The sequence below is a fragment of the Hemicordylus capensis genome, chromosome 4 (genome assembly GCF_027244095.1).
Source record: "Hemicordylus capensis ecotype Gifberg chromosome 4, rHemCap1.1.pri, whole genome shotgun sequence".
In the NCBI taxonomy this organism is placed as follows: domain Eukaryota; kingdom Metazoa; phylum Chordata; class Lepidosauria; order Squamata; family Cordylidae; genus Hemicordylus; species Hemicordylus capensis.
Window position 1 is genome coordinate 128,986,814 of NC_069660.1, and position 19,127 is coordinate 129,005,940.

The 19,127-nt window shown below is 42.4% G+C and overlaps 1 protein-coding gene across 4 annotated transcripts in view; it reads right to left on the reverse strand.

The window, feature by feature from the left end:
- The window catches only part of TLCD4 (TLC domain containing 4), an 88,860-nt gene that overhangs the window by 66,666 nt on the left and 3,067 nt on the right, over nucleotides 1-19,127 (reverse strand). The gene's annotated exons all lie outside the window — the stretch shown is intronic.

A 19,127-nucleotide genomic window follows, 5' to 3' on the forward strand; every position in this document is an offset into this window, starting at 1 on the left:
GACACTCAAATCTATCTCTTCATGTCATTATCAACAGGAAATGGCATTATCTCCTTAAATGCCTGCCTACATGCAGTAATGGGCTGGATGTGGCATCTAAATTGAAGCTGAATCCAAGCAAGACAGTGATGCTCATTGTGGAGCATCAATGGTCTAAATTTTTAATGCTGGTTTTAAATTGTTTTAATGTTAATTTTTTTAATGTTTAAATGATTTTTAAAGTAAACATTTACTTTTTAGATTGTGAGCCCTTTGGGGAAAGGGAACCATATTATTTATTATTTCTCTGTGTAAACCACCCTGAGCCATTTTTTGATGGGAGGTATAGAAATTGTATGAATGAATGGTTTGATTGATTTAGTTTTGATTTTAACTGTTGATTGAGTAGTAGTAGTATGTTTATTGCTGTCACAGACCAGGTTAACAAACAATAACAATTAATAGCATTAATAAGAAAATTCAGGAATTTCAAAAGTTTACAAAATCACAAACTGTTCAAATTACTAATACAGTCTTTACAGAGCTTTGACGCCACAAAACAGAACTTTTTGCCATATTATCTGAAATTACAGGTTTAAAATTAGCCAGCATAATTTCCAAATAAAATTGGTCTGTGTGACCAGGATAAATGGCTAAAATAGGAGCAATAAATTTGGTGCGAGTATCCTTATAAAACTGGCAATAAAGAATAACATGGGTGATAGGCTCTATATCCCCTGAGCCACAGGGACAACAGCGCTGATCATAAGGAAGTCGTTTGAATTTACCATCAAGTACTGCCGAAGGGAGAAGGTTTAATCGGGCGAGGGTCAGAAATCGCCTAAATTTTGGTACCAAGATCTTCTGGTCTAAATATTCAGCTGGTTTATAGTTAAAAGTTTGAGAACCTAAGTATATTCCCTTGGGTAGCCATGTGGACTCCTCCTGCAAATCTATATCTCGGAGCTGCTGCTTCACAAAGCAAAGGGCCTGCTCTAATCCTCGCTCAATAAGATCTTCTTGAGATGTGCCCAAGTGATGCAATTTTAATTTCAGAGCTGATTTCCATTTGGAAACGAAACTGTCTGATAACACTAAAGGGGCAAGACCAGCCGGAAAGAAGACCAGGCTTAACCAAAGACCAGGCTTAACCAAAATTTAATGATGTAAAACCATACTTTTGCTTTCAAAGTGGTGACCCCTGCTTCCCTGCGATGGACGGTATTTGCTGTACCCCTGGGTACTTGAAAAATAGCCCTCAGGAATTTAGTTTGTACTGTTTCAAGCTGAGAGAAATTTTCCAGAGGACCGATCTGAGCCCCATAAAGAATGTGTGGATATATCTTGGTCAACAATTTTATAGCCGCTGGTACGAAAAAGGCACCCCTAGAGTAATAGGAGGACCTAATCACATTTGCCATCTGTTGAGCACCTTGGGAAATATAATCAAGATGGGCTTTATGTGTTCCAGTTTGGTGGAATACTACCCCCAAATACTTAAAAACCTTAACCTGTTCAATACTATGCCCATTTATTGTCCATCTAAAGATTTTGGGGTGCTTTGAAAACACCATTATCTTGGTCTTAGAATAACTGATCTCTAAAGCCTCCTTTTCATAGGAGCATAGGAAGCTGCCATATACTGAGTCAGACCATTGGTCTATCTAGCTCAGTATTGTCTTCACAGACTGGCAGTGGCTTCTCCAAGGTTGCAGGCAGGAATCTCTCTCAGCCCTATCTTGGAGAAGCCAGGGAGGGAACTTGAAACTTTCTGCTCTTCCCAGAGCGGCTCCATCCCCTGAGGGGAATATCTTACAGTGCTTACACTTCTAGTCTCCCTTTCATATGCAACCAGGGTGGACCCTGCTTAGCTAAGGGGACAAGTCATGCTTGCTACCACAAGACCAACTCTCCTCTCTAGACTTCTCAGTATACTTACCTAAGGAGGTCAAAGCACGACTGAGACCTATCCTGGTTTGAGATAAAAGGGCAATATCATCTGCACAGAGCAATAATGAAACATGTCTGCCAACAAGTTGGGGTGTGTGTGCAAATCCAAATCATTAAATTGTGAAACTACTGAGTTTATATAAAAATTAAAGATGACTGGGGCAAGGATACATCTTTGCCGAACTCTTTTATAGATAGGAATCTCAGACGAGAGGTGCCCTTTTCTAGAGCACTCTGAGACGGGTATTACGATGGAAATTGTAAATTAGAAGTAAATGCCGGTCTATAGATGATTCCTTTAACTTCCGCCAGAGTTTGTCCCTAGATATGGAATCAAACGCTGGCTGATTTTAATTGTTTTTATTTGTTGTAAACCACCCTGAGCCATTTTTGGAGGAGTGGTATATAAATCAAATAAGATAGATAGATAGATAGATCTAGAGCATGAGATAGAATATCCTGTTGTGGATGGAGTTACACTCCCTCAAAAAGAATAGGTATGTAGTCTGGGAGAGCTTTTGGATCCTGCTTTCACACTGGTGTCTCAGGATGAGGCTGTGGTCAAGAGCTCTTTTCAACAGCTTTGGCTGGTAAGACAGCTCTGCCTATTCCTTGAAGGAAATTACCTAAAAACAATGAGTGGTGCACCAACTGGTAACCTCCAGGCTGGACTACTACAATGCTATGTAGGCTGCCTTTGTACATAGTCTGGAAACTTCAGTTATGCAACAGACAGATTGGTCTCTGGGGTATCTTGGAGAGACCATATCATGCCTGTTCTTAAAAAGTTGCACTTACTGCTGGTATGTTTCCAGATGAAATATAATGTACTGGTTATTACCTTTAAAGCCCTGAATGGCTTAGGCCCGGATTACCTAAAAGAGCAGCTTTTTCTGCAAGATCCCCACATATTAAAATTATCAAGAGAGGTTTGTATTTGGGTGCCACCAGTTCATCCGGTGGCAACTTGGGATCAGGCCTTATCATTTGTCGCCCCTAGGTTGCAGAACACGCTCTCTGTGGGTATAAGAAATGTGTTATCTTTGGAGGCCTTCAAGAGAACCATAAAGAGCCATATTTTCAGCCCCGCTTTTAATAACATTTAACTCATTTTAATGATTTAAAAATGAGTTTTATGTTAATATTTTAACCGTTTTTATGTTCTATGTTAATATTTCAAATTGATTGGTTTTATAAATCCATTAGATCTTTTAACATTTTTTCTTATTCCTCCCCCCAGAATATTTTGCTTCCTCTTTCCTTAATATTTGCTCATCCATGCACTATTTACCATTGCTATTTCACTATTCATCCTCCTTGATAACCTTAGCTCCATCACCCACCTATCCACCATATCCTTCCAAGAAATCTTAACGTAACTGAAGCAACATTCATTTTCTCCCCCGCCGCCCCGCTTCTTCAGGACAATATTTCTGAGGCACACACCCAAACAGCTGGGTAGCATCAGGATGTTAATTGGAACATAACGAAGAATGGCTTATTAAAAGGCATGTCCTCGTGTAATCCAGTTAATTTTTTTTAAATGTTGTCTGGGACAATACATGTGGTTGAGTCGTCCCACACATTTATTTTAGGATCCCTCCACCAACTTCCCAAGCACAGTATTTGGAAACTGTTTCTAGAATGTGAACGAGATAAATAAAAGTAGTAAAAAATATTCAAAATATAAGCTACAGGTAATAGGTGCAGCAACAGGCTTAAGAATATTTGTAACTTCCAGATAAGGTACTGAGATATTCAAGTGGCCGCCTGCCCTTGATTGAATCCTGTTGGGGCCCAATTACATACTATGTAAAATGCATCATTGGCCCTACTTTAAAAAAAAAAAGAGTTAAATAGCAGCTTCAGGAAAGAAGAGCTGATCAGGACAAGAACCACAGCATGCTGTGGAAGGAATTCCACAAGCAGAGTGCTACCAAGAAAGTTCTCTCCCTGGTTGTCACCCACCTCACCTCCGTAGGCAGGGGCACCTGGAGGAGAGCCCCTAAAAATGACTTCAGTGCATGGTAGAAACGTGGGAGTCGGCATTCCCTCAAGTATCTGGATCTAAAGCCATGGACAGCTTTAAAAGATAAGCACCAGAACTTTGAATTGTACTTGGAAAGTACAGCTGTTTAAGCACTGGCAGGATATATTTTCCCAGTGATTCCAATTAGCAGCCTAGCAGCAGTATTCTGAAGAAGCTGAAGTTGCTGAAGAGTCTTGTAAGGCAGCTCTATGTACAACACATTATAGTTGCCACTCTTATAAGTTACCAGGACATGAAGAACTGTAGCGAAGCTATCCCAGTCCAGGAAAGGCTGCACCTGGCTTGCCAACCACAGTTGGTAAAAGGCACTCCAAATCACAGAGATCAACAGAGCCTCCAGTGACACTGCTGTCACGTAGTGATAGTTTCTCAGCGACAGTGAAGCAACTTCTGGGTGAAATGCAAAACTACCACCAGAACAGTTTTTGGATCCCCAGGCCCATGCATAGTGGGATTTTCCAGCTCTAGTTATGGAACTGATCTATTCGATGTGAGGAAGAATATTTATTAATTTATTATTTATTATTATTTTACACAGTCAGACAGGTGTTATTGACTGGTTTGTTTTATCCAGACATCGAGTCCTTCCCAAGGACCTGGGATGCCAGAATTTTATTGTCAATGTTGTTGCTGTTATAGATATCGTGGCAGAATATAGGCTGTTCCCAGTAAAGCTGCTTTTTGTAATTGGCTGATGGTGATTTCTGTGGCCCCTATGGTGTTGAGGTGCTCTTCAAGGTGTTTTGGAACTGCACCCAGGGCGCCAATTACCACTGGGATTATTTTGGTCTTTTTCTGCCACAGCCCTTCAATTTCAATTTGTAGATCTTTGTATTTGGTGATTATTTCCATTTCTTTTTCTTCTATTCTGCTATCCCCTGGTATTGCTATGTCAATTATTTTGACTTGTTTTTCTTTCATCTCAACTACAGTTATATCTGGTGTATTGTGTGGCAGATGTTTGTCTGTTTGAGGTCAGAAGTCCCATAATATTTTTACATCTTCATTTTCTTCAACTTTTTCAATTTTATGGTCCCACCAATGTTTGGCTACAGGTAGCTTGTATTTTTTGCAGATGTTCCGGTGTATCATCCCTGCTACCTTGTCATGCCTTTGTTTGTAGTCAGTCTGTGCGATCTTCTTACAACAACTGATTAGGTGGTCTACGGTTTCATCTGCTTCTTTACAAAGGCGGCACTTGCTGTTTGTTGTGGATTTTTCTACTTTTGCTCTTATTGCATTTGTTCTTAGTGCCTGTTCTTGTGCAGCCAGTATTAAACCCTCTGTTTCTTTCTTCAAGTTGCCATTCTTAAGCCATTGCCAGGTCTTGGTGATGTCTGATTTTCCACTTATATTGTGCAAATATTGACCATGCAGTGGCTTATTTTTCCATTTTTCTGCTCGGTCCTTGACTTGTTCTTTCTTGTAGGCCTGCTTTGTTTCATTGGTGTTGAATAGTTTTGCATTATTGACCATTTTAAGTGCATCTTCTTCACTGTCCTTGATAAATTCTTCAAGGCCTCTTTTCTCCTCCTCTACTGTTTGATGGACTTGCAGCATTCCTCTTCCACCTGAGCTGCGAGGGAGGTATAGCCTATCGACATCACTGCGGGGGTGCAGAGCATGATTGATGGTCATGATTTTCCTGGTCTTACGATCTAGCGTCTCTAGCTCTGCCTGGGTCCAGTCTATTATTCCTGCAGTGTATCTGATAACAGGTACAGCCCAGGTGTTTATGACTTGTATGGTGTTCCCGCCATTGAGTTTGGACTTGAGGATTTTTCTAACTCTCCTGATGTATTCACTTCCAATTTTTCTTTTAACTTCAGTGTGTGCGACATTATCAGCCTGGAGAGTGCCCAGGTATTTGTAATGTTCTTTCTCTTCCAGGTTCTTGATCTTGCTTCCATTGGGCAGTTCTATTCCTTCTGTTTTTGTTATTTTCCCTCTGTTCATTATTAATGCAGCACACTTGTCTAGTCCAAACTCCATTGCTATATTGCTACTGAATATACGGACAGTGTTTAGCAGTGATTTGATTTCTGACTGGGACTTTCCATACAACTTCAGATCGTCCATGTACAGCAGATGGTTGATTTGACTTGATGTTTTAGATGTTTGGTATCCGAGGCCTGTTTTGTTTAGTATTTGTGAAAGTGGAGTCAATGCGATTACAAACAACAGAGGGGATAGTGAGTCCCCTTGTTAAATGCCTCTTCTAATGCTAACCTGTCCAAGTGTCTCGCCATTGATTGTTAACTGTGTACTCCACATGCTCATTGCTTTTTTAATAAATATCTGAATGTTTTTGCTGACACCAGTTGTTTCTAAACATTTTAGTATCCATGTGTGAGGCAATGAATCGAAGGCTTTCTTGTAGTCAATCCATGAAACACTTAGATTTGTTTTTCTTCTCTTGCAATTTTCTAAAATCATTTTGTCAATCAGCAGCTAGTCTTTTCTGCCTCTGGTGTTCGGGCAATTTCCTTTCTGTTCAACTGGAAGCTGTTTGTTAGTTAATAAGTGTTGCATCATTTCATCTGCTATTATTCCAGTTAATAATTTGAACATGGTTGGCAGGCAGGTTATCGGTCTATAATTACTTGGAACTGAACCTTTTGCTGGGTCTTTCATGATGAGATGGGTTTTCCCAGTTGTTAGCCATTGTTCAATATCACCTCCTTGCAAAATGTGATTGAACTGTTTTGATAGTTGTTTATGAAGGCTTGTTAGGTGTTTAAGCCAAAAGCCATGCAGTTCATCGTCGCCTGGCGCAGTCCAATTTTTAACTTTCTTTGCTCTTTCACTTATTAATTCTGGTGTTATTATTAGATCTTGCATTTGTTGGTTACATTTTTTGACCTCTTTCATCCAGCCTGCTTTTTTATTATAATCTATTGGATTGTCCCATAATTTCCGCCAGAATTGCACTGTTTCTTCTTTATTTGGTGTTTCTAGGTTTCTTGCAGTTTCTCCTTCTATGCTTTGGTAGAAACGTCTCTGATTCGACTGGAATTGGAGATTCTACCTGTGTTGTGTAATTCTGGCTTCGTACCTGCTAATCTTCTTTGACACTGCTGTTATTTGCTGCTTTATTATTTCCAGGACTTCTCTAATTTTCCTTGAATCTAGGTGGTATTTTTGGATCAGATACTGTTTGGTGTTTTCATTCTTCAGCTTCTTGTCTTGCCTGGTTTTTGATTTTGAAACAGTTCAGTAACAGTGGCATCCTCGATTTCCAACACCTCCTCCACCTGCGCCTGAGCAACTTCTTCAATTGGTGGTAATTCTTCTTCCATATCTTGAGCCTGTGTTGCTCTTTGCAGTTCTTCCAGCTCAACTCCTGTGAATACTTTATTTCTTATTATGTATCTTCTCTGGTCTGCTAGCCTTTGTTCTGTGATTTCTGTATCTGGATGCTTCTCTTTCCAAATTTGGTACATTCTTTTTAAATAACCACTTCTAGTTGGACTAGACTTGTAATAGCAGGTCATTATTTCCTTGTTGGCATTTTTCGTTGTTTTTTTTCCGGTTAAGCAACGTTACTTCCAGTAACCTTGCAGTCTCCAGCCCTGGTTGCTCAACTGAAGATCCTGAGTCCTGTTGCCCACTTGCCACCAGATGTCCAGGGACTATAGCACCTGGCGCGGTCCTTGTTGACCCGGGCGGCGACTGATCCGGTATAGATTTATTAAAGTTACGTCTCACCATATTGTTGATGGGAGAGGCACTCTTTGTCTGGCTCCTCTGGTGAGACCTGTCCAGTATGGTTGGACCTCTGGCATAGCTCTCACCTTCCTCAGAGCACGCAAGCCCCACAACCACGCCAAGGTAGTGCCTCACTGGGGGAATTTATTATTAATAATTATTTCTTCTTTACTTGCTTGCTACCACAAGTCCAGCTCTCCTCTCCATATGTATATCCCGCTCTTCCTCCAAGGAGCCCAGAACAGTGTACTACATACTTGAGTTTCTCCTCACAAAAACCCTGTGAAGTAGGTTAAGCTGAGAGATACGTGACTGGCCCAGAGTCACCCAGCTAGTATCATGGCTGAATGGGGATTTGAACACTGGTCTTCCTGGTCCTAGTCCAGCACTCTAACCACTATACCTCGCTGGCTCTCCAGCCAGCCCAGTATGAAGGGCGGCTACCTGTTAAAGAAATAACCATACACCTGTAGCATTTATGTTGATCATTCACATTGATGGAACACAGCATTAATCAGTTACCAAGTGCTGGGTTCATAAAAACACTTGGGGAGTGGAGCTGGATGGACCTTTAGTCCAGGGCATGTAGGTTGGTGCTATGATGAAAGTTATTTGGGAACAGGGATCATTCAAACAGATGGAATAATAGCACAATAGGTTTGCACTGGCAGGAAAAAGATGGAAACTTGTCAGGCAGTCCATACCTGAGTGGCTAGCAAGGCCATGTTCCAATGGCTGAGGAGGCTGCAGGGAGCTGGAAGAAAAGGATCCAGGCTGGAATGCGTTAGAAGTTAAAGGACTTTGCACTGTCTCTTGTCTCAGACAGTGGAGGACAGACTAGTGAGTCAGAGGGCTAGAGGGTCAAGTCATTGGTCATCCCTTCTCCACTGCTCTGACACTATCCCTTTGAAATATAGATTGCTACTCTTAGGGACTAACTTCCTTCCTCTCTCTCTCTTCCCTACCTGCCCATCTACCTTGCAACATGGCAAGCCCCTCTCCCTGAACCATGTGTGCAGAGAAGTTGCAGAATCCATCTGCATCCAGCTAGATGGATAGATTAGAGATCCTAACTCCTCACTTTCCTATCTAGAATGGAGTTCCTTAATAAATGCCTTATATATTGATTTGAAACTATGAATTGGCTCCAAGTTACTTTACTCTCAGCATACACGCATGCCTAACTAAATTCCGCTGTGTTGTGCCTCTGTGCACTCTGCTATAATGAAAAAGGAATTCTCTCACCACAGAGAATTTCCAACAGGTTATGGGAGCCCAGTATTTTGAGCTGCGTGTACTGCAACTAGAGAGTTAGGTTTGTTCCAGGAGATCCAGTGAGATCTAGTGTGGACACTTTGAATTGCTAACCTGCAGCAACTGCCTTTTGGAGCCAGTGACTTACCTAGAGAGAAAACTCAGGCTGACTGTGTTGGAGATGAACTTCCACTGCATCGACCTTTTGCACCAACTGTCCTAATGACCACTAGGGGCATTGGGAGTAGAGACAGTGAGTAAGGGTCTCCCTATCTGTCCCTACTCTATGACCCCTGAACTGACTCTGCAGCACTTCCTGTGCTGAGTCACAATCCTTCCTTTCCTCCTAGAGAGCAGATGGAAACACCTCTCTCTCTCTCCTTACCTATCCACTATGTAGTCTTTTAGATTAGATATAGGTCTTTCCTGTCTAAGTGTATTTAACCAATAAATGTTTAGTGTTTAGTCACACAAGGATCTCCATGTGTTTTCTCTAAATAGCTGCAATATCCAAACCATCCTCTGCTACCTACTCTGTAACTGGAGTGTGTGCTCATTCCTTAGTGCTCTGCTGTTTTACCTATTGTGGGTAAAAATCAACAACCTCTAACAGGGTTATGGGCCCAGCAGGAGCAACAGGCTTCTAGGCACAAGCAGAGTTTATTTTATTTTTCATTTTTCATTTTTGAAAGTGCAGCTGAGTTAGTTAGAAACTGCAGTATGGATCCTGTGACTACAGCCTACTCAGGAATGGCTCCTTCTTTTCCCAAACTGGATGGCAATAACTACGAAACCTGGGCCCTCAAGATGAAAGCGATCTTCATGACAAAAGGAATCTTTGAAGTGCTCACGGAGAAACGGCCAGCCCAAGATGAAGCTGTTCAAGCCTCGTGGGACAATTTATTATTATTATTATATTATTATTATTATTATTACATTTATATCCCGCTCTTCCTCCAAGGAGCCCAGAGCGGTGTACTACATACTTGAGTTTCTCTTTCACAACAACCCTGTGAAGTAAGTTAGGCTGAGAGAGAAGTGACTGGCCCAGAGTCACCCAGCTAGTTTCATGGCTGAATGGGGATTTGAACTCAGGCCTCCCTGGTCCTAGTCCAGCACTCTAACCACTATACCACGCAACACGCGTATGGCCTTTTAATTTTGAGTATAAGCGATGATTTATTGATCTATGTGGGGGATACTGATTTAGCCTCAGAAGCGTGGGATAGACTGAAAAAGCAATGTGGCCAAGTCTCTGCAAACGCAGCTCTTCTCCTGTATAAAAGGCTATGTGAAAGCAAACTGCAGGAAGGGGGAGACTTTGAAGCCCACATAGCAAATATCTTAGAAATTAACAGGCTTTTGAAGAGTAACCAATGTGAATTGAATGAAACTATTCTAATTGGGGCAATCCTACAATCCCTGCCTAAAAGTTTTGAACCCCTAATTGTCGTTCTTGAACTGTCTCACTGTGAACTGAAGGTTGATTATGTCATGTCCAGTCTGAGAAATTTTAATATAAAGTTGCAGCAGGAGAAATTTGAAAGCGATGGCACTCTGGCACATTTCAGCAGGCAAAGTAATTCCAGCATTAGCAAGCGAAGTAGCCTCAGTGACCTATCAGCATATCCAAAGAGCGGGGAAACTCAGAGGGCACAGACCTGGTCACCATGGCAATGAAGTAAACACAGGGATGAGTCATGGCGACAAACAAAGAAGGGAGGAGAAGCACAGACAAGGTGGCTTATCTGAAAGGGCCAGTAGTAATGCCAAGAGCTACAGCATTACCTTAGGAGAGCGAACACAGGGTCACACTTTCATCCTGGACTCAGGTGCATCCCAGAATATAATCTGTGATCGCAATCTGTTCATTGAACTCGACACATGCTACAAATCGGATGTCACATTAGCAGACTCAAGGAAGATAAGTGTGGCAGGCAAGGGGACAGCAAAGATACTTTGTGGCTCTGCTACTGAAGCTTATGAGGTTAAGATAAATGATGCACTTTTCGTGCCAGAGATGCAAGTCAACTTGATTTCAATTGGGCATGGACTCAAGAAGGGGTGCAAAGCAATTTTTGAAAATGAAGCATGCTACATCTCTAAAGGTGATGAGTTAATCATGACTGCCCACATGCGGGATGATGGACTTTTTGAAGTGGACTGTGCTACTGCACAAGCAAACGTGGCAAGTAGTTGCCAACACAAAAATTGTGATTTCTTATGGCACAGAAAATGGCCAGCAGATGTCAGTGTTGCATTCTTAACAAGGGAGTCAAGCCAACCTTTCCGGCAAGGGGAAGTGTACAGTCCGGGAGCATTTTGGAACTGGTGCACTCAGATGTTTGTGGGCTGTTACCGGTCAGTTCAGGTGGAAATAGGTATGTCCTGACTTTCATTGATGATTACTCCCGATTTTGCTATATGTATGTTCTAAGAGAGAAAAGCCAGGTGTCTGAGAAATTTAAAGAGTATATTGCACTGGTGAACAACAAATTTGGAAGGAAGCCCCAGTGTTTGAGGTCAGACAATGGAGGGGAATATATGTCAAACCAAATGAAAGAATTTATGAAAACAAATGGTATCTCTCACCAGACTACCCCTCCATTTACTGGACAGCTCAACGGGGTAGCTGAGAGAAAGAACAGATCTCTAGTGGAAATGACCAAATGTCTACTGCATGATGCCAACCTAGCAGACAAGTTCTGGGGTGAAGCAGTGATGACTGCTAACTACCTGCAAAACAGATTGCCAACCAAGGCAACAAATAAGACACCATTTGAACTTTGGCACGACAGAAAACCTTCCCTAAGACACATCAAAGTGTTTGGTTCAATGGCCTATGCATATATTCCCAAAGCAAAGAGGACCAAACTCAATTGCAGATGTGAACTGGGAATTTTTGTTGGCTATGAATCTAGAGGATACAGAATCCTTGATCCAAAAAGTGGAAAGGTCAAAGTCTGCAATGCAGTGTATTTCGATGAAAGACAAAGACCAAATAAAGGTGAAGCATCAAAGATTTCCCCAGAAATCCAGATGAATAAAGAGCCATATGATTGGACTCAAATGGATCTGGAGTCAAGCAGCGATCCCGAGGAATCAGTGCCAGATTCAGAAGGGACTGCACAACCAGAACCAGAACTGAGGCGCTCACAGAGGCATAACAAAGGGGTTCCTCCTAACAGACTCTCACTCATGGCTAAAGGAGGAGAGATGCAAGAACCCACTATGTGGCAAGATATAGAAAGGTTGCCAGCTGATGAAGCTGAGAAGTGGAGAAAAGCAGCAATGGAAGAAATTGACTCCTTGCACAAAAATGAGACTTGGAGACTTGTGGAACTACCTGCTGGAAGAAAGACTGTGGGATGCAAATGGGTCTTCAAAGTCAAGCAGGATGCAGAAGGGGATGTACAGCGCTACAAAGCCAGACTAGTAGCCAAAGGATACTCCCAAATCTATGGTCAGGAAGGACTATGATGAGACTTTTGCACCAGTCGTGAAACACACGTCAATTAGAACATTGCTCAGCGTGGCAGCAGCCAAAGGGATGCAAGTTGAACACTTGGATATAAAGACTGTCTTCCTGCATGGGGAAATCGAGGAAGACATCTACATGCAACAACCACCAGGCTTTGAGGAACCTGGAAAGAAGGGACTAGTGTGCAAACTGCAAAAGAGCATCTATGGCTTAAAGCAGGCAGCCAGAGCATGGAATGAGAAACTGAATCAATTACTACTTAAGGAGGGGTTCATGCAAGGAAAAGCTGACCCCTGCCTATATTCTAGACTCAGAGACAATAGATGGACTTACATTCTGACTTACGTTGATGATTTGATTCTTGCACATGAGGAAATGCAAGACAGGCTTTTTGCATTTGTTCCAGAGATGTAATAACTTGCTTCCTTTCAGGTTTGAAGATAATTATTTTAAAGGGAAACCCACATTGGCATTGAATCCCTTTTGAAAAGAGAATCTCAGTCAAGGGCTTGAATTTTTTATGCAGCGGCAATGTTGTTGTACTAATATGTTGAAAAAATAGTACTTTCTCATTATCCCAGATTACCTCTTTTTGACGCCCTTTATATAGCACTCTGTCCTTCAAGCCAGAATTAACGAATCTCACCAGGACGTCTCTCAGTTTCTGTGTTCAAATCTTATATGAGATCCTATGAACTCGTTCCAGATTTCTTTCTACAGTTTGCAAGTCTGAAGACAACTTGTTCATTTTAGCTCATTAAATCCTCGTTTGGCACCTTTGCACTAATGCTCCGAATTTTTAAATTATTTCTTCTATTGCGATCTTGAATAGTTGCCATATTCTCTCTTACCTCCTCCACTTTTTTCTGAGTAGCAGATAATTCTAGGGCATTCTTATTAGCCAGATCAGAGGCATAACTAGCTGTTTGTCCAATATCAGAGATTTGTAGTGAATGGTACTTAAATTGCTTATTAATTTGATCAGCTATACTTGCCAAATCTTGACAGACCATTGTAAACAAGTTACTCAATTCCACTTGTAGTTCTTTATTAAGCTGCCTTATAAAATGTTCAATTGATTGTAATTCCAAGGTTTGCCCAGAGGTATCCAAAGGCTTTTCTTGTTGTTTTTGTAACTCCAGTTGAGTTTCTTCCTGGATTTCTTCATCGTCCTCCTCCCTTCCATTATGAGGGGGAGGGACATACCAGCTGGCTTCAAATCATCCATGAAGGCTCTAATTCCTTTTCTTTCCACTTCAGCTCTTCCTTGGATATTTTTCCTTCGATATCACTTCAAATTAACAAATGTAGCTGCCAAACTCTCAAGGATAGGTCTGATAAAGGGGCTGAGATGCAGAGAGCGATCGAGCTAACACGCCATCTTGTCAGTGGCTTGCTCCCCCCCCCCGAACTTCAATGCTGAGGGCGCCCCCCTTGTGGGAGCAGCTCAGGACTTCATGGCTTCCATGGCAACCATGGGCATATCTCAGTTGGTATTGGGCCTACCCACGTGGCAGGACCCATGTGGAAGCATACTCTGGATCTGGCTTTTGCTGACCAGGGAATAAATGATCAGGGGGACTTTGAGAACTCTCTTGTCATGGAGAGATCATCATCTGGTGGGGTTTAGTTTTACTGCTCTGTCTATCCTCTGCAGGGGTCATGGACCAATTAGAATGGTCTGCCCCTGGAGGCTTATGGATCTGCTCGGTTTCCAGACAGCACTCAGGGAGTTTCAAGCATCCAGAGCTGGCGACTCTCAAATCAAATCAAATTTTATTATTATGGTCCATGATCAAGAAAACAAGGAATAAAAACAATACAATACAATAAAAATATATGACATCAAAAGAATAAATGAGATAAAACTGAGTTACAAATATGGCAAGATCATACACAGCTAAGTTTATCTCGTCTCATTTTACATGCCGCAATCCTCTCTGTAACCTCCGTGTGGCGATCCATTAAAAAATAAGAAACATAATAATCATCAGAATAACCCAATTTATCTTTTAAAAGAGGTTCTATCCATATAGGGCGAATATTCCTATAAAAGGCACAGTGTAAAAGGACATGCGCTACCGACTCAACAACTCCAACGCCACAAGGGCATAACCGATTCCTTAAGGGAATTCTCTTAAACCTCCCTTCTAACACCACAGAATGTAACGGGTTAAAGCGTGCCTGTGAGCAAGGTCTTCTATGACTTAAAGTGATCAAGTGTATCAAGTATCCTGCTGGCTGGGGATGGTTCGAAAAACTGCTTAAGGTGTTCTTTGCAATAATCAAACTTAGTTCTCTTTCTTTCTCCATATCTAGCACTCTTTGCTTAACTATCTTTTTAGCAGCATTAGGTGTTAAAGATGACAGATATTGCCATGAGAACCCACACTTACCAAGGATGACCTGAGAGTTCTTTCGCCAGGATGAATGGAATTCATCTTCCCACACTAAGTCACTTGTATCCATGCTGGTTTGGACAGCAAGGTTTTGGCAGTTCCAGCTGATGTACTATCTGGTCCTATTGTATTTGATTCTTTTCGGTTAATGCAGTCTGAGGATGTGGACAAGATCCTGAGTAGTGTGCAGGTGACATCATGTGCTCTTGACCCTCATGGCTAATAAAATCTGCCAGTGAGGGTACAGGTAGATGGTTGGAGACTATCAATGCTTCATTAAGGGAGGGCAAAATACTACCATGCCTCAAGGAGGTGATGGTAAGAAAATTATTGAAAAAGCCCTCCCTCAAATCCCTCTAACCTGGATAACTGTAGACCTGTTTCTAACCTTCCCTTTTGGGGCAAGGTCATAGAGTGTGTAATGGTGTCTCAGATGCAGAGAGTTCTGGATGATATGAATTATCAAGACCCTTTTCAATCTGGCTTCTATCCTGGATATGGGTCTGAAACTGCCTTGGTCACTCAAGTGATTGACCTATGCCGGGAGCTAGATAGGGGGAGGACATCTCTGGATTCTGCTGGACCTCTGAATGGCATTTGATACCATTGACCATGGTATCCTTCTGAACTTCCTCTCGAGTATGGGGATTGGAGGCACTGCTTTGGAGTGGCTTCAGTCCTTTCTTGGAGGGAGGGTCCAGAAGGTGGTGTTAGGGAACTACTGCTTTGCTCCTTGGCCTGTAGAGTCCTGCAGGGTTCGGTTTTGTCCCCCATGCTATTTAACATCTACATAAAACTGCTGAGAGAGGTCATCCGGGGACTTGGACTGAGTTGTCAGCAATATGCAGAGATGGGTCTGTGACCCACGTGCAGACTGCATGATGACTTCCCTGCCTGGTGCAAGACATCACTCAGCATCTAGAAAGATTGTTAGGCAGTGCTGGGGAGGAGCCAGCTGTTGTGGTGCACATCAGCACCAATGATATTGGGAAATGTAGTCAGGAGGTCCTGGAAGCCAAATTTAGACTGAGAGGTAGCATATTGAAGTCCAGGACCCCCAAGGTAGCATTCTCAGAAATGCTACCTGTTCCATGCACAGGGTCAGTGAGACAGTCAACAACCTGGATGGCTTTAAGAGGAGTTTGGATAACTTCATGGAGGAGAGGCCTATTAACGGCTACTAGTCTGAAGGCTATAGGCCACCTCCAGCCTCAAAGGCAGGATGCCTCTGAGTACCAGTTGCAGGGGAGTAACAGCAAGAGAGAGGGCATGCCCTCAACTCCTGCCTGTAGGCTTCCAGCAGCATCTGGTGGGTCACTGTGTGAAACAGGATGCTGGACTAGATGAGCCTTGGGCTTGATCCAGCAGGGCTGTTCTTATGTACAGGCAGAGCTGAGAGATCACAATGTGTGGATGAGACGTTGGTGCCAGAGGAGGGGTTTAAATTTGTTAGGCACTGGGATACATTTTGGGGCAAGTAAAGCCTGTACAAAAGGAACGGGCTGCATTTGACCCAAGACAGAACCAGCCTGCTGGCACTTAAAATCAAAAAGGTTGCAAAGCAGCTTTTAAAATGATACTTGGGAAATAGCTAACAGGAGCTGGGAGGTATCCAGTTCAGCAAATGCCACCCCTTAAGGTGCAAGGGTGTAAAAGATTCAGATAAAACAGAAGGAGACAGAGTAGAACCACACAAAGAGCAGACAGAAGGCCGTGCTAGCTGGTCAAAGAGATCAAAGAGCCAAAAGCAAGATAGCATACACCAGGTAAGAGCTTCAGCGTATAGCTGCCAATGCCAGAAGCCTCCAAGCCAAGATGGGCAAGCTGGAGTGCTTGGTCACTAACGAAGAAATAGATATAATAGGCTAACAGAAACATGGTAGAACAGTGAGAACCGGTGGGACACTGTTATCCCATAATATAAACTCTATAGAAAGGACAGGGAGGGGCACCTTGGAGGTAGAGGAGCACTGTAAGTTAAAGAAGGGATAGACTCTAACAAGCTAGAAAACCTAGGAGGGCTGGAGTCCTCCACAGAAACCCTTTGGGTGACAATACAGGGCCTGAAATGAAATGTGCTACTGGGGATGTGCTATGCTGACAGTGACTGGGAGCAGCAGAAGGAAATCAGGGAGGCATCAAGGAGAGGCAGGGGAGTAATAATTGATGACTTCAATTACCCACACATAGACTGGGTATATTCACAGTAAGGTAATAACAAAGAGGTCAAACTTCTAGATACACTGGATGACTGTGTCCTAGAACAGTTGGTCATGGAACCAACCAGAGAGAAGGTGACCTTGGACTTAATCCTGAGTGGCATCCAGGACCTGGTGCATGATGTCACTGTCATGGATCCTTTAGGGAACTGTGACCATAGTACAATCATAGTACAATTCAGCATACATGCAGGGAGAGAATCACCAAGGAAGTCTAACACAGACACTCTGAATCTCAGAAGAGGAAACTTCTCCAAAATCAGGAGTTTGGTGAAAAGAAAACTGAATGGGAAAATCAGGAGAGTCACTTCGCTCCAGAATGCATGGAGTTTACACAAAACCACAATACAAGAAGCCCAGTTAGAATATATACCAAAAAGGAGGAAAGGTACCACCAAGACTAGGAGGATGTCAGCATGTCTAACAGATAAAGTCAAGGAAGCTATAAAGGGGAAGAAGACTTCCTTCAGAAATTGAAAGGCTTGCCCAAATGAACAGAACAGAGAGAAACACAAACCCTGGCAAAAGAAATGCAAGGTGACAATAAGGGAGGCAAAAAGAGAGTTTGAGGAACATTTAGCTAAAAGCATCAAGGGGAATAACAAAAACTTCTTTAAATACATCAGAAGTAGGAAACCTGCCAGGGAGGTGGTTAGACAGTTAGACAATGAGGGAGTGAAAGGGATTATTAAGGAGGCTATGGAGGTTGCAGAGAAGCTAAATGAGTTCTTTGCATCTATCTTCACAGCAGAGGATACTGAGCACATACCTGCTCCTGAACCAGGTTTTTTGGGGATGGAGGCTAAAGAACTGAGTCCAATAGAGGTGACAAGAGATGATGTTCTAAACTGCCTGGAAAAATTAAAAACTGGCTAATCGCCAGGGCCAGACGGCATCCATCCAAGAGTCCTTAAAGAACTAAAATGTGAAACTGTCAACCTCCTTGCAAAAAACCAAAAAACACCTTATCCCTGCAATCAGGCTCTGTACTACAGGACTGGAAAGTAGCAAATGTCACACCAATTTTCAAAAAGAGATCAAGGGGTGATCCAGGAAATTACAGGCTGGTTAGCTTAACGTCTGTTCCAGGAAAATTGATGGAAAGCATTCTCAAGGATAACATTGTTAAAACACATAGAAGAACAGACCCTGCTGGGGAAGAACCAGCATGGCTTCTGCAAAGGTAAATCTCGCCTCACTAAACTTTTGGAGTTCTTTGAGAGTGTCAACAGGTGTGTGGATAAAGGTGATCCGGTTGACATAGTATACCTGGACTTCCAAAAAGCTTTCAACAAAGTTCTTCATCAAAGACTCATGGAACAACTTAGCAGTCATGGGATGGACAGTTAGACAATGAGGACAAGTACATGTGTGGACTGCTAACTTGTTGAAGAACGGGAAACAGAGGGTAGATATAAATTGAGAGTTTTCACAATGGAGGGAAGTAAGAAGTGGGGTCCCCCAGGGATCTGTCTTGGGACCGGTGCTTTTTAATTTATTCATAAATGATCTAGACATAGGGTTAAGCAGCCAGGTGGCCAAATTTGCAGATGACACCAAACTATTTAGGATAGTGAAATCCAAAACAGATTGTGAGGAGCTTCAAAAGGATCTCTCCAAACTGGGTGAGTGGGCAACAAAATGGCAAATGCGGTTCAGTGTTGGCAAGTGTAAAGTGATGCATATTGGGGTGAAAAAACCCAACTGTACATATACGCTGATGAGACCTGAGCTGTCAGTGACTGGCCAAGAGAGAGATCTTGGGGTTGTGGTGGACAGCTCGTTGAAAGTGTCAATTCACTGTGAAAAAGGCCAATTCCATGCTAGGGATCATTAGGAAGGGGATTGAAAATAAAACTGCTAATATTATAATGCCCTTATACATAACTATGGTGCAGCCACACTTGAGAGTACTGCATACAAGTCTGGTCACCACCAGTGTTCTCTCTAATTTTTTTCATCTGTGAGTGAATGAGTTTTGTTCTGGGAGGGAGTATCAAGGTAGTGTGTGTGCACCTGCATTCAGAATGGGGCCTTCTTGATTCAACCTGAGTGGGATCTAAAATTAACTGAGCTGACATAAAAAA